The sequence below is a fragment of the Molothrus ater genome, unplaced genomic scaffold (genome assembly GCF_012460135.2).
Source record: "Molothrus ater isolate BHLD 08-10-18 breed brown headed cowbird unplaced genomic scaffold, BPBGC_Mater_1.1 matUn_MA555, whole genome shotgun sequence".
In the NCBI taxonomy this organism is placed as follows: Eukaryota; Metazoa; Chordata; class Aves; order Passeriformes; family Icteridae; genus Molothrus; species Molothrus ater.
This window is the reverse complement of record NW_023416730.1, coordinates 39,225-63,201: the sequence shown is the minus strand read 5'-3', so window position 1 is coordinate 63,201 and position 23,977 is coordinate 39,225. Positions and strand designations below refer to the sequence as shown.

At 54.6% G+C, this 23,977-nt stretch overlaps 1 long non-coding RNA gene across 2 annotated transcripts in view; it reads left to right on the top strand.

Moving 5' to 3' along the window:
• The window catches only part of LOC118701263 (uncharacterized), a 31,369-nt gene that overhangs the window by 4,317 nt on the left and 3,075 nt on the right, over positions 1 to 23,977 (top strand). For both annotated transcript variants that reach the window (XR_004982454.2, XR_004982455.2), the window contains exons 3-12: positions 450 to 2,881; positions 4,358 to 4,632; positions 5,293 to 7,761; positions 9,237 to 9,511; positions 10,171 to 12,566; positions 14,047 to 14,321; positions 14,980 to 17,376; positions 18,843 to 19,117; positions 19,791 to 22,223; positions 23,687 to 23,961. This is a non-coding gene — a long non-coding RNA (uncharacterized LOC118701263). The remainder of the gene's footprint in view (positions 1 to 449; positions 2,882 to 4,357; positions 4,633 to 5,292; positions 7,762 to 9,236; positions 9,512 to 10,170; positions 12,567 to 14,046; positions 14,322 to 14,979; positions 17,377 to 18,842; positions 19,118 to 19,790; positions 22,224 to 23,686; positions 23,962 to 23,977) is intronic.

Below are 23,977 nucleotides of genomic sequence, written 5' to 3'. Positions count from 1 at the left end.
TACACCAAGTCGAGGCCTCAGCGGTTCCAGGTGGGCAGCAAAAACCAATTCCCAGATGGGTCATTCCTGAGGCTCAGAGCCCCGAGGGAGGTTTCAGGTCCTTCAGTTGGACAGGGCAGGTAGACTCGAGCCTTTGCAGAGTCCTCCACAGCTCAGTCACAGTCGTGGTAGAGGATGAGGGCTTTGCCAGGGTTCCAGCTGGCTTCTTGGAGCCTCCCTCCCACGACAGGACCATGGAGGTGCTGATTGTTGGGGACAACAAACACGCTCCTTTTGGAATTACTGTGATCCCAGAGGTTGTGACCGTTCACCCTTCCAATGAAACAACTCTGACCGTTTCCTGTACCCCACCGCCGCACACTTAGCGCAGGCACGCTCCTTCTGCACAGATGTGTGTGCTTCCAGGACAGGACCCTGATGAGTCTAATTGTGGTGTTTATTTCACACAGAAACCATCCAGGGAAAGACCTAACACGTCAGCCACCATCTCCTACAAAGAGAAGAACTTGCACCTTCCGATGATGGCAGGCACAGGAAGATTCACCTTTACACCTTGCAATGGTGGCAGCACAGGAAGATTCACCTTTACACCTTTCAATGATGGCAGGCACAGGAAGATTCACCTGCCAAGAGACAAACCCACCACGTCGCCCCTCCTGCCCCGGAATCCGCCCTTCCCATTGAAAAGGAGAAGGAGGAAGGGGACATAACTCAAACCTGGTTGCAAGGGTGCTCATCACATGCAGATTCACCCCCTCGATGGAGCAGACAAACGTTTCGCACAGAAATGTCCTCCCGCCCTTCCCAAAGTTCTGTTATTAGTAAGAAGTCGTTGCCTCCTCCCGGCTGCTGACGTTACGCGCCTCGGGTTCTGCCCCTCTCTCCCTCCCCCATTCTTTGCCATCCTCCTTCCCTTCTTCCGCCTTGTGGCGCTTCTGCTGCTTCTCCTTCTCCTCCTTTCCTCCTTCCTTCTCCTCCTTCAACACACGGAGAAGGGGGAGGTAGCAGAGAGAGTTTGAGTACGGGTTGATGTCGAACGGGAAGAGACCATTTCCCGTGAGAACAGGGGAACAGGCAAAGAGAAAACAGAGGAAGTTTGAGTTATGGTTGAGAGTGTTTTGGCCCCCAGATCCCGAATCCTTTTGGGGTCTGATGAGCGTCGGCAGCGGGTGCCTTGGCTCGGCGTTGGGTTCATCCCGCAGCGCCGGTTTTGTCTTGTTTGCCAAAAGTGGCCCCGCTGACCACTCGCGTTCCGCGGCGCAGCTCCATGGCCCCCTTTACCCATTCAAGGTTTAGGATAGGTTGGGATTGTTTAGGCTCCTTGTTTTGATTAGGAAACCTTTTCAACAATCGGAAGCTCGCGAAAGTTGGAGACGGGTTGAGGTTGCAGGGCACGGCGAAGTTGTGCGTCTTTTGTAAGCGGCGTTTCTGAAAGTTAACGCGCTTGCCCCGCGTCCGAGCTGAGGTCGCGTGTTTTTCAAGGAGGTCGTGTGTTTTTCAAGGAGGTCGCGTGGTTCCATGTAAAAGGTGCCTTTGAGCTCACGTGATTTTCACATGAAAGGCAATTTGGAAATCCCGTGGGGTTTTTTTTCACGCATGAGGCACCTCCTGCGCTCCGTGCTCCTGGCGGGGCTTTACACCTGCCGGGCACGCGCGTGTCAATCGAGGCATCGAGGAATTCCACTATGAGCTCAGCATAGCCTGGGGTTTAGAGGTGGTTCACAAGGCTGGTGTCTTTGCAAGGGGGCCACGAAAAAGGAGACTGGTTCTAATCCCCGAGAAGGGATCGGGTGCGCTGGTGCAGACAAGGGAGAGAGGAACGACCGAGGGAGAGAGGAACGACCGAGGGAGAGAGGAACGTGCTTCTCGACGCCACACTCGGGGCATTCCCAGCCTTGCAGCCACCCTCGCCTCCATCCAGGTGACCTCCCGCCCAAACAGAACACCTGGGTCACCTTGGCCAGGTCCCTCCAGCAGGACAACTTCGGTACGGCCACGGGAAGCGCGGACGAGCCGTTACCTCCGTGCCTGGTGGGAATCCCCCCGATGGAAAAAGATGAGAAAGATGAGATGGGTTTCTCATGGGTGAGAAACCCAACGCTGTGGACTCCTGGCATGGATGGACAAGGATTCTTCACGTGCCTCACCAGAGCCCCACGAGCCGGACCCGTTGGGCCCATCCAGAGCAAAGCGCTGCGTTAATTTTGTGCACGCAGCGAGACCGAATCGGCAGATGAGACCTCCAAGCAAAGATGCCTGACCAGACGATAAAAGGGGGTCCCTGCAGCCTGGGCCAGCTGAGTACCCTCACCCCAAATACCTCCCAATTGCAGAATTGCAAGCAGAACACCAAATTATCCCGCCAGAAGAGATCCTTGGAAGAATTCGGTCCAGATTGTGACGGCCAAATTCACACTTGGGGATCGACCCACGAGGGTCGCGGTTTCCATTTTTCCACCCCGGGTCGCCGCCGCGAAGGCCCTCGGGGAGATTTCTCAGCCGGGCTGTTGGCTCGGCGAGCAGGCCAAGGCGACGTTCGTGGACGAAGAGGCCGCCGGGCTCGCCACGTTTCAAGATAGGGCAGCAATCGAATTTTCTGCTGCTCTCCCGCGGCCGTGGATGCGAGGACTTTGAAGGACTCTGCTGCTTCGGCCTGTTGTGGCACAGCAGCTCGATACAGGTGAACATAACGGGGCTGTTAAATCACGTGAACTGCGTTAAGGCTGAGGAGAAGGCTGCTGCAGAAGGCTCCGGGACAAACCCGGCCCCGGGGGAGCCGCTGCGAAGCTGACAAGGAGCGGCAGGAACGCAGCCAAGCCACTGTGAGGCGTCTGTCTGTCTGTCTGTCTGTCTGTCCGTCCGGGACTTTGAGAGAACTTCGGTAAGTAGAATTCAGTGCTCATCGCAGCACGCACCCCCCCCCACCCGAACGAATTTGCTTTTATTTTAATTTATTTGCCTCGTCAATGTGTTTTTAGCGATGGGATGTCGCCTATCCCGTGCTCAGAGGGAGTTTTATCTCCAAATTTGAAGTTGCCTTGTTTCGGGAAAAAAAAAAGTGTTTTTAAAAAGGGATGTTAAGGTGTTCGTTCGGCTGCTGTTCGAGCATTTTCCCGAGATTTCTCGGGAAGATGTTTTGTCCGTTTCGTTTTGGGAAAAAGTGGTGAAATGCATTTATTTAGAGCAAGTTAAGGGGAATTTTAGGTTTGGAAAATTCACTGCTTTGTTTGATTCGATTTTTAAGTTGATAAAAAAATAGAAAAAGCCCAGGATCCCGGTCCTCCTTCCCCGTGTCCTCCCCCCGCTTTTTTAAACCCTCTGCCCCCGTGGAGGATGCGGGACACACGCACTGTCCCGCTGCCGTCTCCTGCATCCACCAGCGCCTCTCCCCGCCTGGGACTGGCCACCCCAGACTGGAATTTACCCGTAACCCCCATCCTAAAAATCTCTGTTTGTAGTTCGGGGGTTCTTGTTTACAAAATGGCGGCGGCCACGCGCCAGCACAAGATGGCGGCGGCCTGGTGGTAGCGCAGGGCGCCGCCATTTCCCACCTCCGGCCACTCCCCCTGCGTCGGGCCCGCCCCTCTCCGGACTGGGTCTTCCTGTGGGCGGTGCTCCCGCGAAAGGCCCCGCCCAGGGGCATGGCATCAGTTTTAAGCCGCGCCCCCTGTAGTTTGTCCCGGTTCCCATGGCAATATGACCGGAAGTTGGCGTGGCTTAAACCGGAAGGCCGCCATCTTGGCTTGACGGAAACCCTGCGGTTTAGCGTGTCCGGTCACCACCTCAGGGGCGGAGATTTGGCTGCACCCCCGGCCACAACACCAGGCCAGGGAACAGCTGGGCAAAGATCCGGGAGGAGGCAATCAGGGACGGGAATCTTGAGCTGGCAGAGTGCCTGGGGCGGGTGGCTGCTCCAGTCATTCTTAATCCGAATGGGAACGCGAGGTGGGAGCAAATTCCACGCGCAGAGATCCAAGAGGTGCGGAAAGCAGCGAAAGACTGTGGGAGAGGTTCACCCTATTTTAAAAATTTACTAGAACTGACATTTACTGGACATATTCCAGTAGCCCATGACTTAAAGTACATTATGACAGCCCTTTTGACCCCCACTGAGTTTCTTTTCTGCAAAGCCAATTGGAAAAAACTGTTAAAGGCAGGCCCTGATTGAGAAACATCATATGCAAGGATTAGGTGATGGTGCTATGGATGCATTTGCGGGTGAAGGAGATTTTATTAGGCCTGAAGGTCAGGCCATTTTGCCTGATGTAATTGATGAAATTAATGAAATTAATTTCAGTAATTGATGTAATTAATGAAATTAAACTAGCTGCTAAAACTGCACTTTTAACTATCCCAGACGATGCCACCGCCTTGCAAAGCTTCTCAGCCACCCACCAGGGAGTCGACGAGCCCTTCATCAAGTTCGTGGAGCGCCTCCGAGAAGCCATCGAAAGACAGAACGACAACGTGGAAGCCAGGGGCGAGCTGCTCCAAAAAATGGTCATGAGTAACCTCAACTGAGCCACCAAGAAGATCCTCAGAGCTCTTCCACAGGACCCTGAGCCTCCTATCGCCCAAATGGTCACCGCCTGCACCAGAGCCACCTCACTGGAACAGCCAATTGCGGCTGCGGTAAGCAAGGGTGTCGGGGGAGGCAATGGTGACTTGAAGTAATATTCAATATTTTAATTGCAAGCAGTATGGCCCTAATTATGCCAACTGTGCCTACCCCCTGTCCGATGGGTGCATTGATTCCACCGTGGCTCCAGCAGCCTCCTCAGCTGGAGGAAAATGGTTTTTTTCTGGGAAATGGTTTTTTCAGCACGCCTCGGCCCCACACGATTACACCAAGTCGAGGCCTCAGCGGTTCCAGGTGGGCAGCAAAAACCAATTCCCAGATGGGTCATTCCTGAGGCTCAGAGCCCCGAGGGAGGTTTCAGGTCCTTCAGTCGGACAGGGCAGGTAGACTCAAGCCTTTGCAGAGTCCTCCACAGCTCAGTCACAGTCGTGGTAGAGGATGAAGGCTTTGCCAGGGTTCCAGCTGGCTTCTTGGAGCCTCCCTCCCACGACAGGACCATGGAGGTGCTGATTGTTGGGGACAACAAACACGCTCCTTTTGGAATTACTGTGATCCCAGAGGTTGTGACCGTTCACCCTTCCAATGAAACAACTGTGACCGTTTCCTGTACCCCACCGCCGCACACTTAGCGCAGGCACGCTCCTTTTGCACAGATGTGTGTGCTTCCAGGACAGGACCCTGATGAGTCTAATTGTGGTGTTTATTTCACACAGAAACCATCCAGGGAAAGACCTAACACGTCAGCCACCATCTCCTACAAAGAGAAGAACTTGCACCTTCCGATGATGGCAGGCACAGGAAGATTCACCTTTACATCTTTCAATGATGGCAGCACAGGAAGATTCACCTTTACACCTTCCGACGATGGCAGGCACAGGAAGATTCACCTTTTCACCTTTCAGTGATGGCAGGCACAGGAAGATTCACCTTTACACCTTGCAATGGTGGCAGGCACAGGAAGATTCACCTGCCAAGAGACAAACCCACCGCGTCGCCCCTCCTGCCCCGGAATCCACACTTCCCATGGAAAAGGAGAAGGAGGAAGGGGACATAACTCAAACCTGGTTGCAAGGGTGCTCATCACATGCAGATTCACCCCCTCGATGGAGCGGACAAACGTTTCGCACAGAAATGTCCTCCCGCCCTTCCCAAAGTTCTGTTATTAGTAAGAAGTCGTTGCTTCCTCCCGGCTGCCGACGTTACGCGCCTCGGGTTCTGCCCCTCTCTCCCTCCCCCATTCTTTGCCATCCTCCTTCCCTTCTTCCGCCTTGTGGCGCTTCGGCTGCTTTTCCTTCTCCTCCTTTCCTCCTTCCTTCTCCTCCTTCAACCCACGGAGAAGGGGGAGGTAGCAGAGAGAGTTTGAGTACGGGTTGATGTCGAACGGGAAGAGACCATTTCCCGTGAGAACAGGGGAACAGGCAAAGAGAAAACAGAGGAAGTTTGAGTTATGGTTGAGAGTGTTTTGGCCCCCAGATCCCGAATCCTTTTGGGGTCTGATGAGCGTCGGCATCGGGTGCCTTGGCTCGGCGTTGGGTTCATCCCGCAGCGCCGGTTTTGTCTTGTTTGCCAAAAGTGGCCCCGCTGACCACTCGCGTTCCGCGGCGCAGCTCCATGGCCCCCTTTACCCATTCAAGGTTTAGGATAGGTTGGGATTGTTTAGGCTCCTTGTTTTGATTAGGAAACCTTTTCAACAATCGGAAGCTCGCGAAAGTTGGAGACGGGTTGAGGTTGCAGGGCACGGCGAAGTTGCGCGTCTTTTGTAAGCGGCGTTTCTGAAAGTTAACGCGCTTGCCCCATGTCCGAGCTGAGGTCGCGTGTTTTTCAAGGAGGTCATGTGGTTCCATGTAAAAGGTGCCTTTGGGCTCATGTTTTTTTCACGTGAAAGGCAATTTGGAAATCCCGTGGGGTTTTTTTTCACGCATGAGGCACCTCCTGCGCTCCGTGCTCCTGGCGGGGCTTTACACCTGCCGGGCACGCGCGTGTCAATCGAGGCATCGAGGAATTCCACTATGAGCTCAGCATAGCCTGGGGTTTAGAGGTGGTTCACAAGGCTGGTGTCTTTGCAAGGGGGCCACGAAAAAGGAGACTGGTTCTAATCCCCGAGAAGGGATCGGGTGCGCTGGTGCAGACAAGGGAGAGAGGAACGACCGAGGGAGAGAGGAACGACCGAGGGAGAGAGGAACGTGCTTCTCGACGCCACACTCGGGGCATTCCCAGCCTTGCAGCCACCCTCGCCTCCATCCAGGTGACCTCCAGCCCAAACAGAACACCTGGGTCACCTTGGCCAGGTCCCTCCAGCAGGACAACTTCGGTACGGCCACGGGAAGCGCGGACGAGCCGTTACCTCCGTGCCTGGTGGGAATCCCCTGACAGAAAAAGATGATTCGTTCATGGGTGAGAAACCCAACGCTGTGGACTCCTGGCATGGATGGACAAGGATTCTTCACGTGCCTCACCAGAGCCCCACGAGCCGGACCCGTTGGGCCCATCCAGAGCAAAGCGCTGCGTTAATTTTGTGCACGCAGCGAGACCGAATCGGCAGATGAGACCTCCAAGCAAAGATGCCTGACCAGACGATAAAAGGGGGTCCCTGCAGCCTGGGCCAGCTGAGTACCCTCACCCCAAATACCTCCCAATTGCAGAATTGCAAGCAGAACACCAAATTATCCCGCCAGAAGAGATCCTTGGAAGAATTCGGTCCAGATTGTGACGGCCAAATTCACACTTGGGGATCGACCCGAGAGGGTCGCGGTTTCCATTTTTCCACCCCGGGTCGCCGCCGCGAAGGCCCTCGGTGAGATTTCTCAGCCGGGCTGTTGGCTCGGCGAGCAGGCCAAGGCGACGTTCGTGGACGAAGAGGCCGCCGGGCTCGCCACGTTTCAAGATAGGGCAGCAATCGAATTTTCTGCTGCTCTCCCGCGGCCGTGGATGCGAGGACTTTGAAGGACTCTGCTGCTTTGGCTTGTGTTCGCACAGCAGCGCGATACAGGCGAACATAACGGGGCTGTTCAATCACGTGAACTGCGTTAAGGCTGAGGAGAAGGCTGCTGCAGAAGGCTCCGGGACAAACCCGGCCCCGGGGGAGCCGCTGCGAAGCTGACAAGGAGCGGCAGGAACGCAGCCAAGCCACTGTGAGGCGTCTGTCTGTCTGTCTGTCTGTCCGGGACTTTGAGAGAACTTCGGTAAGTAGAATGCACTGCTCATTGCAGCACGCAACTCCCCCCACCCAAACGAATTTGCTTTTATTTTAATTTATTTGCCTCGTCAATGTGTTTTTAGCGATGGGATGTCGCCTATCCCGCGCTCAGAGGGAGTTTTATCTCCAAATTTGAAGTTGCCTTGTTTCGGGAAAAAAAAAAGTGTTTTTAAAAAGGGATGTTAAGGTGTTCGTTCGGCTTCTGTTGGAGCGTTTTCCCGAGATTTCTCGGGAAGATGTTTTGTCCGTTTCGTTATGGGAAAAAGTGGTGAAATGCATTTATTTAGAGCAAGTTAAGGAGAATTTTAGGTTTGGAAAATTCACTGCTTTGTTTGATTCGATTTTTAAGTTGATAAAAAAATAGAAAAAGCCCAGGATCCCGGTCCTCCTTCCCCGTGTCCTCCCCCCGCTTTTTTAAACCCTCTGCCCCCGTGGAGGATGCGGGACACACGCCCTGTCCCGCTGCCGTCTCCTGCATCCACCAGCGCCTCTCCCCGCCTGGGACTGGCCACCCCAGACTGGAATTTACCCGTAACCCCCATCCTAAAAATCTCTGTTTGTAGTTCGGGGGTTCTTGTTTACAAAATGGTGGCGGCCACGCGCCTGCACAAGATGGCGGCGGCTTCGTGGTAGCGCAGGGCGCCGCCATTTCCCTCCTCCGGCCACTCCCCCTGCGTCGGGCCCGCCCCTCTCCGGTCTGGGTCTTCCTGTGGGCGGTGCTCCCGCGAAAGGCCCCGCCCAGGGGCGTGGCGTCAGTTTAAAGCCGCGCCCTTGTAGTGTGTCCCGGTTCCCATGGCAATGGGACCGGAAGTGGGCGTGGCCTAAACCGGAAGGCCGCCATCTTGGCTTGACGGAAACCCTGCGGTTTAGCCTGTCCGGTCACCACCTCAGGGGCGGAGATTTGGCTGCGCCCCCGGCCACAACACCAGGCCAGGGAGCAGCTGGGCAAAGATCCGGGAGGAGGCAATCAGGGACGGGAATCTTGAGCTGGCAGAGGGCCTGGAGCGGGTGGCTGCTCCAGTCATTCTTAATCCGAATGGGAACGCGAGGTGGGAGCAAATTCCACGCGCAGAGATCCAAGAGGTGCGGAAAGAAGCGAAAGACTGTGGGAGAGGTTCACCCCATTTTAAAAATTTACTAGAACTGACATTTACTGGACATATTCCAGTAGCCCACGACTTAAAGTACATTATGACAGCCCTGTTGATCCCCACTGAGTTTCTTTTCTGCAAAGCCAATTGGAAAAAACTGTTAAAGGCAGGCCCTGATTGAGAAACATCAAATACAAGGATTAGGTGATGGTGCTATGGATGCATTTGCGGGTGAAGGAGATTTTATTAGGCCTGAAGGTCAGGCCATTTTGCCTGATGTAATTGATGAAATTAATGAAATTAATTTCAGTAATTGATGTAATTAATGAAATTAAACTAGCTGCTAAAACTGCACTTTTAACTATCCCAGATGATGCCACCGCCTTGCAAAGCTTCTCAGCCACCCACCAGGGAGTCGACGAGCCCTTCATCAAGTTCGTGGAGCGCCTCCGAGAAGCCATCGAAAGACAGAACGACAACGTGGAAGCCAGGGGCGAGCTGCTCCAAAAAATGGTCATGAGTAACCTCAACTGAGCCACCAAGAAGATCCTCAGAGCTCTTCCACAGGACCCTGAGCCTCCTATCGCCCAAATGGTCACCGCCTGCACCAGAGCCACCTCACTGGAACAGCCAATTGCGGCTGCGGTAAGCAAGGGTGTCGGGGGAGGCAATGGTGACTTGAAATAATATTCAATATTTTAATTGCAAGCAGTATGGCCCTAATTATGCCAACTGTGCCTACCCCCTGTCCGATGGATGCATTGATTCCACCGTGGCTCCTGCAGCCTCCTCAGCTGGAGGAAAATGGTTTTTTCTGGGAAATGGTTTTTTCAGCACGCCTCGGCCCCACACGATTACACCAAGTCGAGGCCTCAGCGGTTCCAGGTGGGCAGCAAAAACCAATTCCCAGATGGGTCATTTCTGAGGCTCAGAGCCCCGAGGGAGGTTTCAGGTCCTTCAGTCGGACAGGGCAGGTAGACTCGAGCCTTTGCAGAGTCCTCCACAGCTCAGTCACAGTCGTGGTAGAGGATGAGGGCTTTGCCAGGGTTCCAGCTGGCTTCTTGGAGCCTCCCTCCCACGACAGGACCATGGAGGTGCTGATTGTTGGGGACAACAAACACGCTCCTTTTGGAATTACTGTGATCCCAGAGGTTGTGACCGTTCACCCTTCCAATGAAACAACTGTGACCGTTTCCTGTACCCCACCGCCGCACACTTAGCGCAGGCACGCTCCTTCTGCACAGATGTGTGTGCTTCCAGGACAGGACCCTGATGAGTCTAATTGTGGTGTTTATTTCACACAGAAACCATCCAGGGAAAGACCTAACACGTCAGCCACCATCTCCTACAAAGAGAAGAACTTGCACCTTCCGATGATGGCAGGCACAGGAAGATTCACCTTTACACCTTCCGATGATGGCAGCACAGGAAGATTCACCTTTACACCTTTCAATGGTGGCAGGCACAGGAAGATTCACCTGCCAAGAGACAAACCCACCGCGTCGCCCCTCCTGCCCCGGAATCCGCCCTTCCCATGGAAAAGGAGAAGGAGGAAGGGGACATAACTCAAACCTGGTTGCAAGGGTGCTCATCACATGCAGATTCACCCCCTCGATGGAGCAGACAAACGTTTCGCACAGAAATGTCCTCCCGCCCTTCCCAAAGTTCTGTTATTAGCAAGAAGTCATCGCCTCCTCCCGGCTGCCGACGTTACACGCCTCGGGTTCTGCCCCTCTCTCCCTCCCCCATTCTTTGCCATCCTCCTTCCCTTCTTCCGCCTTGTGGCGCTTCTGCTGCTTCTCCTTCTCCTCCTTTCCTCCTTCCTTCTCCTCCTTCAACCCACGGAGAAGGGGGAGGTAGCAGAGAGAGTTTGAGTACGGGTTGATGTCGAACGGGAAGAGACCATTTCCCGTGAGAACAGGGGAACAGGCAAAGAGAAAACAGAGGAAGTTTGAGTTATGGTTGAGAGTGTTTTGGCCCCCAGATCCCGAATCCTTTTGGGGTCTGATGAGCGTCGGCATCGGGTGCCTTGGCTCGGCGTTGGGTTCATCCCGCAGCGCCGGTTTTGTCTTGTTTGCCAAAAGTGGCCCCGCTGACCACTCGCGTTCCGCGGCGCAGCTCCATGGCCCCCTTTACCCATTCAAGGTTTAGGATAGGTTGGGATTGTTTAGGCTCCTTGTTTTGATTAGGAAACCTTTTCAACAATCGGAAGCTCGTGAAAGTTGGAGACGGGTTGAGGTTGCAGGGCACGGCGAAGTTGCGCGTCTTTTGTAAGCGGCGTTTTTGAAAGTTAACGCGCTTGCCCCGCGTCCGAGCTGAGGTCGCGTGTTTTTCAAGGAGGTCGTGTGTTTTTCAAGGAGGTCCCGTTGTTCCGTGTAAAAGGTGCCTTTGGGCTCATGTTTTTTTCACGTGAAAGGCAATTTGGAAATCCCGTGGGGTTTTTTTTCATGCATGAGGCACCTCCTGCGCTCCGTGCTCCTGGCGGGGCTTTACACCTGCCGGGCACGCGCGTGTCAATCGAGGCATCGAGGAATTCCACTATGAGCTCAGCATAGCCTGGGGTTTAGAGGTGGTTCACAAGGCTGGTGTCTTTGCAAGGGGGCCACGAAAAAGGAGACTGGTTCTAATCCCCGAGAAGGGATCGGGTGCGCTGGTGCAGACAAGGGAGAGAGGAACGACCGAGGGAGAGAGGAACGTGCTTCTCGACGCCACACTCGGGGCATTCCCAGCCTTGCAGCCACCCTCGCTTCCATCCAGGTGACCTCCCGCCCAAACAGAACACCTGGGTCACCTTGGCCAGGTCCCTCCAGCAGGACAACTTCGGTACGGCCACGGGAAGCGCGGACGAGCCGTTACCTCCGTGCCTGGTGGGAATCCCCCCAATGGAAAAAGATGATTCGTTCATGGGTGAGAAACCCAACGCTGTGGACTCCTGGCATGGATGGACAAGGATTCTTCACGTGCCTCACCAGAGCCCCACGAGCCGGACCCGTTGGGCCCATCCAGAGCAAAGCGCTGCGTTACTTTTGTGCACGCAGCGAGACCGAATCGGCAGATGAGACCTCCAAGCAAAGATGCCTCACCAGACGATAAAAGAGGGTCCCTGCAGCCTGGGCCAGCTGAGTACCCTCACCCCAAATACCTCCCAATTGCAGAATTGCAAGCAGAACACCAAATTATCCCGCCAGAAGAGATCCTTGGAAGAATTCGGTCCAGATTGTGACGGCCAAATTCACACTTGGGGATCGACCCACGAGGGTCGCGGTTTCCATTTTTCCACGCCGGGGTCGCCGCCGCGAAGGCCCTCGGGGAGATTTCTCAGCCGGGCCGTTGGCTCGGCGAGCAGGCCAAGGCGACGTTCGTGGACGAAGAGGCCGCCGGGCTCGCCACGTTTCAAGATAGGGCAGCAATCGAATTTTCTGCTGCTCTCCCGCGGCCGTGGATGCGAGGACTTTGAAGGACTCTGCTGCTTCGGCTTGTGTTCCCACAGCAGCGCGATACAGGCGAACATAACGGGGCTGTTCAATCACGTGAACTGCGTTAAGGCTGAGGAGAAGGCGGCTGCAGAAGGCTCCGGGACAAACCCGGCCCCGGGGGAGCCGCTGCGAAGCTGACAAGGAGCGGCAGGAACGCAGCCAAGCCACTGTGAGGCGTCTGTCTGTCTGTCTGTCTGTCCGTCCGGGACTTTGAGAGAACTTCGGTAAGTAGAATGCAGTGCTCATTGGAGCAGGCACTCCCCCCCCCCACCCGAACGAATTTGCTTTTATTTTAATTTATTTGCCTCGTCAATGTGTTTTTAGCGATGGGATGTCGCCTATCCCGCGCTCAGAGGGAGTTTTATCTCCAAATCCGAAGTCGCCTTGTTTCGGGGAAAAAAAAAAAGTGTTTTTAAAAAGGGATGTTAAGGTGTTCGTTCGGCTGCTGTTCGAGCGTTTTCCCGAGATTTCTCGGGAAGATGTTTTGTCCGTTTCGTTATGGGAAAAAGTGGTGAAATGCATTTATTTAGAGCAAGTTAAGGGGAATTTTAGGTTTGGAAAATTCACTGCTTTGTTTGATTCGATTTTTAAGTTGATAAAAAAATAGAAAAAGCCCAGGATTCCGGTCCTCCTTCCCCGTGTCCTCCCCCCGCTTTTTTAAACCCTCTGCACCCGTGGAGGATGCGGGACACACGCCCTGTCCCGCTGCCGTCTCCTGCATCCACCAGCGCCTCTCCCCGCCTGGGACTGGCCACCCCAGACTGGAATTTACCCGTAACCCCCATCCTAAAAATCTCTGTTTGTAGTTCGGGGGTTCTTGTTTACAAAATGGCGGCGGCCACGCGCCAGCACAAGATGGCGGCGGCCTGGTGGTAGCGCAGGGCGCCGCCATTTCCCTCCTCCGGCCACTCCCCCTGCGTCGGGCCCGCCCCTCTCCGGTCTGGGTCTTCCTGTGGGCGGTGCTCCCACGAAAGGCCCCGCCCAGGGGTGTGACGTCAGTTTAAAGCCGCGCCCTTGTAGTTTGTCCCGGTTCCCATGGCAATGGGACCGGAAGTGGGCATGGCTTAAACCGGAAGGCCGCCATCTTGGCTTGCCCGAAACCCTGCGGTTTAGCGTGTCCGGTCACCACCTCAGGGGCGGAGATTAGGCTGCGCCCCCGGCCACAACACCAGGCCAGGGAGCAGCTGGGCAAAGATCCGGGAGGAGGCAATCAGGGACGGGAATCTTGAGCTGGCAGAGGGCCTGGAGCGGGTGGCTGCTCCAGTCATTCTTAATCCGAATGGGAACGCGAGGTGGGAGCAAATTCCACGCGCGGAGATCCAAGAGCTGCGGAAAGCAGCGAAAGACTGTGGGAGAGGTTCACCCCATTTTAAAAATTTACTAGAACTGACATTTACTGGACATATTCCAGTAGCCCATGACTTAAAGTACATTATGACAGCCCTGTTGACCCCCACTGAGTTTCTTTTCTGCAAAGCCAATTGGAAAAAACTGTTAAAGGCAGGCCCTGATTGAGAAACGTCAAATACAAGGATTAGGTGATGGTGCTATGGATGCATTTGCGGGTGAAGGAGATTTTATCAGGCCTGAAGGTCAGGCCACTTTGCCTGATGTAATTGATGAAATTAATGAAATTAATTTCAGTAATTGATGTAATTAATGAAATTAAACTAGCTGCTAAAACTGCACTTTTAACTATCCCAGACGACGCCACCGCCTTGCAAAGCTTCTCAGCCACCCACCAGGGAGTCGACGAGCCCTTCATCAAGTTCGTGGAGCGCCTCCGAGAAGCCATCGAAAGACAGAACGACAACGTGGAAGCCAGGGGCGAGCTGCTCCAAAAAATGGTCATGAGTAACCTCAACTGAGCCACCAAGAAGATCCTCAGAGCTCTTCCACAGGACCCTGAGCCTCCTATCACCCAAATGGTCACCGCCTGCACCAGAGCCACCTCAATGGAACAGCCAATTGCGGCTGCGGTAAGCAAGGGTGTCGGGGAGGCAATGGTGACTTGAAATAATATTCAATATTTTAATTGCAAGCAGTATGGCCCTAATTATGCCAACTGTGCCTACCCCCTGTCCGATGGATGCATTGATTCCACCGTGGCTCCAGCAGCCTCCTCAGCTGGAGGAAAATGGTTTTTTCTGGGAAATGGTTTTTTCAGCACGCCTCGGCCCCACACGATTACACCAAGTCGAGGCCTCAGCGGTTCCAGGTGGGCAGCAAAAACCAATTCCCAGATGGGTCATTTCTGAGGCTCAGAGCCCCGAGGGAGGTTTCAGGTCCTTCAGTCGGACAGGGCAGGTAGACTCGAGCCTTTGCAGAGTCCTCCACAGCTCAGTCACAGTCGTGGTAGAGGATGAGGGCTTTGCCAGGGTTCCAGCTGGCTTCTTGGAGCCTCCCTCCCACGACAGGACCATGGAGGTGCTGATTGTTGGGGACAACAAACACGCTCCTTTTGGAATTACTGTGATCCCAGAGGTTGTGACCGTTCACCCTTCCAATGAAACAACTGTGACCGTTTCCTGTACCCCACCGCCGCACACTTAGCGCAGGCACGCTCCTTCTGCACAGATGTGTGTGCTTCCAGGACAGGACCCTGATGAGTCTAATTGTGGTGTTTATTTCACACAGAAACCATCCAGGGAAAGACCTAACGTGTCAGCCACCATCTCCTACAAAGTGAAGAACTTGCACCTTCCGATGATGGCAGGCACAGGAAGATTCACCTTTTCACCTTTCAATGATGGCAGCACAGGAAGATTCACCTGCCAAGAGACAAACCCACCGCGTCGCCCCTCCTGCCCCGGAATCCATACTTCCCATGGAAAAGGAGAAGGAGGAAGGGGACATAACTCAAACCTGGTTGCAAGGGTGCTCATCACATGCAGATTCACCCCCTCGATGGAGCGGACAAACGTTTCGCACAGAAATGTCCTCCCGCCCTTCCCAAAGTTCTGTTATTAGTAAGAAGTCGTTGCCTCCTCCCGGCTGCCGACGTTACGCGCCTCGGGTTCTGCCCCTCTCTCCCTCCCCCATTCTTTGCCATCCTCCTTCCCTTCTTCCGCCTTGTGGCGCTTCTGCTGCTTCTCCTTCTCCTCCTTTCCTCCTTCCTTCTCCTCCTTCAACCCACGGAGAAGGGGGAGGTAGCAGAGAGAGTTTGAGTACGGGTTGATGTCGAACGGGAAGAGACCATTTCCCGTGAGAACAGGGGAACAGGCAAAGAGAAAACAGAGGAAGTTTGAGTTATGGTTGAGAGTGTTTTGGCCCCCAGATCCCGAATCCTTTTGGGGTCTGATGAGCGTCGGCATCGGGTGCCTTGGCTCGGCGTTGGGTTCATCCCGCAGCGCCGGTTTTGTCTTGTTTGCCAAAAGTGGCCCCGCTGACCGCTCGCGTTCCGCGGCGCAGCTCCATGGCCCCCTTTACCCATTCAAGGTTTAGGATAGGTTGGGATTGTTTAGGCTCCTTGTTTTGATTAGGAAACCTTTTCAACAATCGGAAGCTCGCGAAAGTTGGAGACGGGTTGAGGTTGCAGGGCACGGCGAAGTTGCGCGTCTTTTGTAAGCGGCGTTTCTGAAAGTTAACGCGCTTGCCCCGCGTCCGAGCTGAGGTCGCGTGTTTTTCAAGGAGGTCGCGTGTTTTTCAAGGAGGTCGCGTGGTTCCGTGTAAAAGGTACCTTTGGGCTCATGTTTTTTTCACGTGAAAGCAATTTGGAAATCCCGTGGGGTTTTTTTTCATGCATGAGGCACCTCCTGCGCTCCGTGCTCCTGGCGGGGCTTTACACCTGCCGGGCACGCGCGTGTCAATCGAGGCATCGAGGAATTCCACTATGAGCTCAGCATAGCCTGGGGTTTAGAGGTGGTTCACAAGGCTGGTGTCTTTGCAAGGGGGCCACGAAAAAGGAGACTGGTTCTAATCCCCGAGAAGGGATCGGGTGCGCTGGTGCGCACCGAGGGAGAGAGGAACGACCGAGGGAGAGAGGAACGACCGAGGGAGAGAGGAACGACCGAGGGAGAGAGGAACGTGCTTCTCGACGCCACACTCGGGGCATTCCCAGCCTTGCAGCCACCCTCGCCTCCATCCAGGTGACCTCCAGCCCAAACAGAACACCTGGGTCACCTTGGCCAGGTCCCTCCAGCAGGACAACTTCGGTACGGCCACAGGAAGCGCGGACGAGCCGTTACCTCCGTGCCTGGTGGGAGTCCCCCCGATGGAAAAAGATGATTCGTTCATGGGTGAGAAACCCAACGCTGTGGACTCCTGGCATGGATGGACAAGGATTCTTCACGTGCCTCACCAGAGCCCCACGAGCCGGACCCGTTGGGCCCATCCAGAGCAAACCGCTGCGTTAATTTTGTGCACGCAGCGAGACCGAATCGGCAGATGAGACCTCCAAGCAAAGATGCCTCACCAGACGATAAAAGGGGGTCCCTGCAGCCTGGGCCAGCTGAGTACCCTCACCCCAAATACCGCCCAATTGCAGAATTGCAAGCAGAACACCAAATTATCCCGCCAGAAGAGATCCTTGGAAGAATTCGGTCCAGATTGTGACGGCCAAATTCACACTTGGGGATCGACCCGAGAGGGTCGCGGTTTCCATTTTTCCACCCCGGGTCGCCGCCACGAAGGCCCTCGGGGAGATTTCTCAGCTGGGCTGTTGGCTCGGCGAGCAGGCCAAGGCGACGTTCGTGGACGAAGAGGCCGCCGGGCTCGCCACGTTTCAAGATAGGGCAGCAATCGAATTTTCTGCTGCTCTCCCGCGGCCGTGGATGCGAGGACTTTGAAGGACTTTGCTGCTTCGGCTTGTGTTCGCACAGCAGCGCGATACAGGCGAACATAACGGGGCTGTTAAATCACGTGAACTGCGTTAAGGCTGAGGAGAAGGCGGCTGCAGAAGGCTCCGGGACAAACCCGGCCCCGGGGGAGCCGCTGCGAAGCTGACAAGGAGCGGCAGGAACGCAGCCAAGCCACTGTGAGGCGTCTGTCTGTCTGTCTGTCTGTCTGTCCGTCCGGGACTTTGAGAGAACTTCGGTAAGTAGAATGCAGTGCTCATCGCAGCACGCACCCCCCCCCACCCGAACGAATTTGCTTTTATTTTAATTTATTTGCCTCGTCAATGTGTTTTTAGCGATGGGATGTCGCCTATCCCGCGCTCAGAGGGAGTTTTATCTCCAAATTCGAAGTCGCCTTGTTTCGGGGAAAAAAAAAGTGTTTTTAAAAAGGGATGTTAAGGTGTTCGTTCGGCTTCTGTTGGAGCGTTTTCCCGAGATTTCTCGGGAAGATGTTTTGTCCGTTTCGTTATGGGAAAAAGTGGTGAAATGCATTTATTTAGAGCAAGTTAAGGAGAATTTTAGGTTTGGAAAATTCACTGCTTTGTTTGATTCGATTTTTAAGTTGATAAAAAAATAGAAAAAGCCCAGGATCCCGGTCCTCCTTCCCCGTGTCCTCCCCCCGCTTTTTTAAACCCTCTGCACCCGTGGAGGATGCGGGACACACGCCCTGTGCCGCTGCCGTCTCCTGCATCCACCAGCGCCTCTCCCCGCCTGGGACTGGCCACCCCAGACTGGAATTTACCCGTAACCCCCATCCTAAAAATCTCTGTTTGTAGTTTGGGGGGGTTCTTGTTTACAAAATGGCGGCGGCCACGCGCCTGCACAAGATGGCGGCGGCCTCGTGGTAGCGCAGGGCGCCGCCATTTCCCTCCTCCGGCCACTCCCCCTGCGTCGGGCCCGCCCCTCTCCGGTCTGGGTCTTCCTGTGGGCGGTGCTCCCGCGAAAGGCCCCGCCCAGGGGCATGACGTCAGTTTAAAGCCGCGCCCTTGTAGTGTGTCCCGGTTCCCATGGCAATGGGACCGGAAGTGGGCGTGGCTTAAACCGGAAGGCCGCCATCTTGGCTTGACGGAAACCCTGCGGTTTAGCGTGTCCGGTCACCACCTCAGGGGCGGAGATTTGGCTGCACCCCCGGCCACAACACCAGGCCAGGGAGCAGCTGTGCAAAGATCCGGGAGGAGGCAATCAGGGACAGGAATCTTGAGCTGGCAGAGGGCCTGGAGCGGGTGGCTGCTCCAGTCATTCTTAATCCGAATGGGAACGCGAGGTGGGAGCAAATTCCACGCGCAGAGGTCCAAGAGCTGCGGAAAGCAGCGAAAGACTGTGGGAGAGGTTCACCCTATTTTAAAAATTTACTAGAACTGACATTTACTGGACATTCTAGTAGCCCATGACTTAAAGTACATTATGACAGCACTTTTGATCCCCACTGAGTTTCTTTTCTGCAAAGCCAATTGGAAAAAACTGTTAAAGGCAGGCCCTGATTGAGAAACATCAAATACAAGGATTAGGTGATGGTGCTATGGATGCATTTGCGGGTGAAGGAGATTTTATTAGGCCTGAAGGTCAGGCCATTTTGCCTGATGTAATTGATGAAATTAATTTCAGTAATTGATGTAATTAATGAAATTAAACTAGCTGCTAAAACTGCACTTTTAACTATCCCAGACGATGCCACCGCCTTGCAAAGCTTCTCAGCCACCCACCAGGGAGTCGACGAGCCCTTCATCAAGTTCGTGGAGCGCCTCCGAGAAGCCATCGAAAGACAGAACGACAACGTGGAAGCCAGGGGCGAGCTGCTCCAAAAAATGGTCATGAGTAACCTCAACTGAGCCACCAAGAAGATCCTCAGAGCTCTTCCACAGGACCCTGAGCCTCCTATCGCCCAAATGGTCACCGCCTGCACCAGAGCCACCTCACTGGAACAGCCAATTGCGGCTGCGGTAAGCAAGGGTGTCGGGGGAGGCAATGGTGACTTGAAATAATATTCAATATTTTAATTGCAAGCAGTATGGCCCTAATTATGCCAACTGTGCCTACCCCCTGTCCGATGGATGCATTGATTCCACCGTGGCTCCAGCAGCCTCCTCAGCTGGAGGAAAATGGTTTTTTCTGGGAAATGGTTTTTTCTGGGAAATGGTTTTTTCAGCACGCCTCGGCCCCACACGATTACACCAAGTCCAGGCCACAGCGGTTCCAGGTGGGCAGCAAAAACCAATTCCCAGATGGGTCATTTCTGAGGCTCAGAGCCCCGAGGGAGGTTTCAGGTCCTTCAGTCGGACAGGGCAGGTAGACTCGAGCCTTTGCAGAGTCCTCCACAGCTCAGTCACAGTCGTGGTAGAGGATGAGGGCTTTGCCAGGGTTCCAGCTGGCTTCTTGGAGCCTCCCTCCCACGACAGGACCATGGAGGTGCTGATTGTTGGGGACAACAAACACGCTCCTTTTGGAATTACTGTGATCCCAGAGGTTGTGACCGTTCACCCTTCCAATGAAACAACTGTGACCGTTTCCTGTACCCCACCGCCGCACACTTAGCGCAGGCACGCTCCTTTTGCACAGATGTGTGTGCTTCCAGGACAGGACCCTGATGAGTCTAATTGTGTTTATTTCACACAGAAACCATCCAGGGAAAGACCTAAAACGTCAGCCACCATCTCCTACAAAGAGAAGAACTTGCACCTTCCGATGATGGCAGCACAGGAAGATTCACCTTTACACCTTCCGATGATGGCAGCACAGGAAGATTCACCTTTACACCTTTCAATGGTGGCAGCACAGGAAGATTCACCTGCCAAGAGACAAACCCACCGCGTCGCCCCTCCTGCCCCGGAATCCGCCCTTCCCATGGAAAAGGAGAAGGAGGAAGGGGACATAACTCAAACCTGGTTGCAAGGGTGCTCATCACACACGCAGATTCACCCCCTCGATGGAGCAGACAAACGTTTCGCACAGAAATGTCCTCCCGCCCTTCCCAAAGTTCTGTTATTAGCAAGAAGTCGTTGCCTCCTCCCGGCTGCCGACGCTACGCGCCTCGGGTTCTGCCCCTCTCTCCCTCCCCCATTCTTTGCTATCCTCCTTCCCTTCTTCCTCCTTGTGGCGCTTCTGCTGCTTCTCCTTCTCCTCCTTTCCTCCTTCCTTCTCCTCCTTCAACCCACGGAGAAGGGGGAGGTAGCAGAGAGAGTTTGAGTACAGGTTGATGTCGAACGGGAAGAGACCATTTCCCGTGAGAACAGGGGAACAGGCAAAGAGAAAACAGAGGAAGTTTGAGTTATGGTTGAGAGTGTTTTGGCCCCCAGATCCCGAATCCTTTTGGGGTCTGATGAGCGTCGGCATGGGGTGCCTTGGCTCGGCGTTGGGTTCATCCCGCAGCGCCAGTTTTGTCTTGTTTGCCAAAAGTGGCCCCGCTGACCACTCGCGTTCCGCGGCGCAGCTCCATGGCCCCCTTTACCCATTCAAGGTTTAGGATAGGTTGGGATTGTTTGGGCTCCTTGTTTTGATTAGGAAACCTTTTCAACAATCGGAAGCTCGCGAAAGTTGGAGACGGGTTGAGGTTGCAGGGCACGGCGAAGTTGCGCGTCTTTTGTAAGCGGCGTTTCTGAAAGTTAACGCGCTTGCCCCGCGTCCGAGCTGAGGTCGCGTGTTTTTCAAGGAGGTCGTGTGTTTTTCAAGGAGGTCGCGTGGTTCCGTGTAAAAGGTACCTTTGAGCTCACGTGTTTTTCACATGAAAGGCAATTTGGAAATCCCGTGGGGTTTTTTTTCATGCATGAGGCACCTCCTGCGCTCCGTGCTCCTGGCGGGGCTTTACACCTGCCGGGCACGCGCGTGTCAATCGAGGCATCGAGGAATTCCACTATGAGCTCAGCATAGCCTGGGGTTTAGAGGTGGTTCACAAGGCTGGTGTCTTTGCAAGGGGGCCACGAAAAAGGAGACTGGTTCTAATCCCCGAGAAGGGATCGGGTGCGCTGGTGCAGACAAGGGAGAGAAGAACGACCGAGGGAGAGAGGAACGACCGAGGGAGAGAGGAACGTGCTTCTCGACGCCACACTCGGGGCATTCCCAGCCTTGCAGCCACCCTCGCCTCCATCCAGGTGACCTCCCGCCCAAACAGAACACCTGGGTCACCTTGGCCAGGTCCCTCCAGCAGGACAACTTCGGTACGGCCACGGGAAGCGCGGACGAGCCGTTACCTCCGTGCCTGGTGGGAATCCCCCCGATGGAAAAAGATGAGAAAGATGAGATGGGTTTCTCATGGGTGAGAAACCCAACGCTGTGGACTCCTGGCATGGATGGACAAGGATTCTTCACGTGCCTCACCAGAGCCCCACGAGCCGGACCCGTTGGGCCCATCCAGAGCAAAGCGCTGCGTTAATTTTGTGCACGCAGCGAGACCGAATCGGCCGATGAGACCTCCAAGCAAAGATGCCTCACCAGACGATAAAAGGGGGTCCCTGCAGCCTGGGCCAGCTGAGTACCCTCACCCCAAATACCTCCCAATTGCAGAATTGCAAGCAGAACACCAAATTATCCCGCCAGAAGAGATCCTTGGAAGAATTCGGTCCAGATTGTGACGGCCAAATTCACACTTGGGGATCGACCCGAGAGGGTCGCGGTTTCCATTTTTCCACCCCGGGGTCGCCGCCGCGAAGGCCCTCGGGGAGATTTCTCAGCCGGGCTCTTGGCTCGGCGAGCAGGCCAAGGCGACGTTCGTGGACGAAGAGGCCGCCGGGCTCGCCACGTTTCAAGATAGGGCAGCAATCGAATTTTCTGCTGCTCTCCCGCGGCCGTGGATGCGAGGACTTTGAAGGACTCTGCTGCTTCGGCTTCTGTTCACACAGCAGCGCGATACAGGCGAACATAACGGGGCTGTTAAATCACGTGAACTGCGTTAAGGCTGAGGAGAAGGCGGCTGCAGAAGGCTCCGGGACAAACCCGGCCCCGGGGGAGCCGCTGCGAAGCTGACAAGGAGCGGCAGGAACGCAGCCAAGCCACTGTGAGGCGTCTGTCTGTCTGTCTGTCTGTCCGTCCGTCCGGGACTTTGAGAGAACTTCGGTAAGTAGAATGCAGTGCTCATCGCAGCACGCACCCTCCCACCCGAACGAATTTGCTTTTATTTTAATTTATTTGCCTCGTCAATGTGTTTTTAGCGATGGGATGTCGCCTATCCCGCGCTCAGAGGGAGTTTTATCTCCAAATTCGAAGTCGCCTTGTTTCGGGGAAAAAAAAGGGTTTTTAAAAAGGGATGTTAAGGTGTTCGTTCGGCTTCTGTTCGAGCATTTTCCCGAGATTTCTCGGGAAGATGTTTTGTCCGTTTCGTTACGGGAAAAAGTGGTGAAATGCATTTATTTAGAGCAAGTTAAGGGGAATTTTAGGTTTGGAAAATTCACTGCTTTGTTTGATTCGATTTTTAAGTTGATAAAAAAATAGAAAAAGCCCAGGATCCCGGTCCTCCTTCCCCGTGTCCTCCCCCCGCTTTTTTAAACCCTCTGCCCCCGTGGAGGATGCGGGACACACGCCCTGTCCCGCTGCCGTCTCCTGCATCCACCAGCGCCTCTCCCCGCCTGGGACTGGCCACCCCAGACTGGAATTTACCCGTAACCGCCATCCTAAAAATCTCTGTTTGTAGTTCGGGGGTTCTTGTTTACAAAATGGCGGCGGCCACGCGCCAGCACAAGATGGCGGCGGCCTCGTGGTAGCGCAGGGCGCCGCCATTTCCCTCCTCCGGCCACTCCCCCTGCGTCGGGCCCGCCCCTCTCCGGTCTGGGTCTTCCTGTGGGCGGTGCTCCGGCGAAAGGCCCCGCCCAGGGGCATGACGTCACTTTAAAGCCGCGCCCTTGTAGTTTGTCCCGGTTCCCATGGCAATGGGACCGGAAGTGGGCGTGGCTTAAACCGGAAGCCCGCCATCTTGGCTTGACGGAAACCCTGCGGTTTAGCGTGTCCGGTCACCACCTCAGGGGCGGAGATTTGGCTGCACCCCCGGCCACAACACCAGGCCAGGGAGCAGCTGGGCAAAGATCCGGGAGGAGGCAATCAGGGACGGGAATCTTGAGCTGGCAGAGGGCCTGGGGCGGGTGGCTGCTCCAGTCATTCTTAATCCGAATGGGAACGCGAGGTGGGAGCAAATTCCACGCGCAGAGATCCAAGAGCTGCGGAAAGCAGCGAAAGACTGTGGGAGAGGTTCACCCTATTTTAAAAATTTACTAGAACTGACATTTACTGGACATATTCCAGTAGCCCACGACTTAAAGTACATTATGACAGCCCTTTTGACCCCCACTGAGTTTCTTTTCTGCAATGCCAATTGGAAAAAACTGTTAAAGGCAGGCCCTGATTGAGAAACATCAAATGCAAGGATTAGATGATGGTGCTATGGATGCATTTGTGGGTGAAGGAGATTTTATTAGGCCTGAAGGTCAGGCCATTTTGCCTGATGTAATTGATGAAATTAATTTCAGTAATTGATGTAATTAATGAAATTAAACTAGCTGCTAAAACTGCACTTTTAACTATCCCAGACGATGCCACCGCCTTGCAAAGCTTCTCAGCCACCCACCAGGGAGTCGACGAGCCCTTCATCAAGTTCGTGGAGCGCCTCCGAGAAGCCATCGAAAGACAGAACGACAACGTGGAAGCCAGGGGCGAGCTGCTCCAAAAAATGGTCATGAGTAACCTCAACTGAGCCACCAAGAAGATCCTCAGAGCTCTTCCACAGGACCCTGAGCCTCCTATCGCCCAAATGGTCACCGCCTGCACCAGAGCCACCTCACTGGAACAGCCAATTGCGGCTGCGGTAAGGAAGGGTGTCG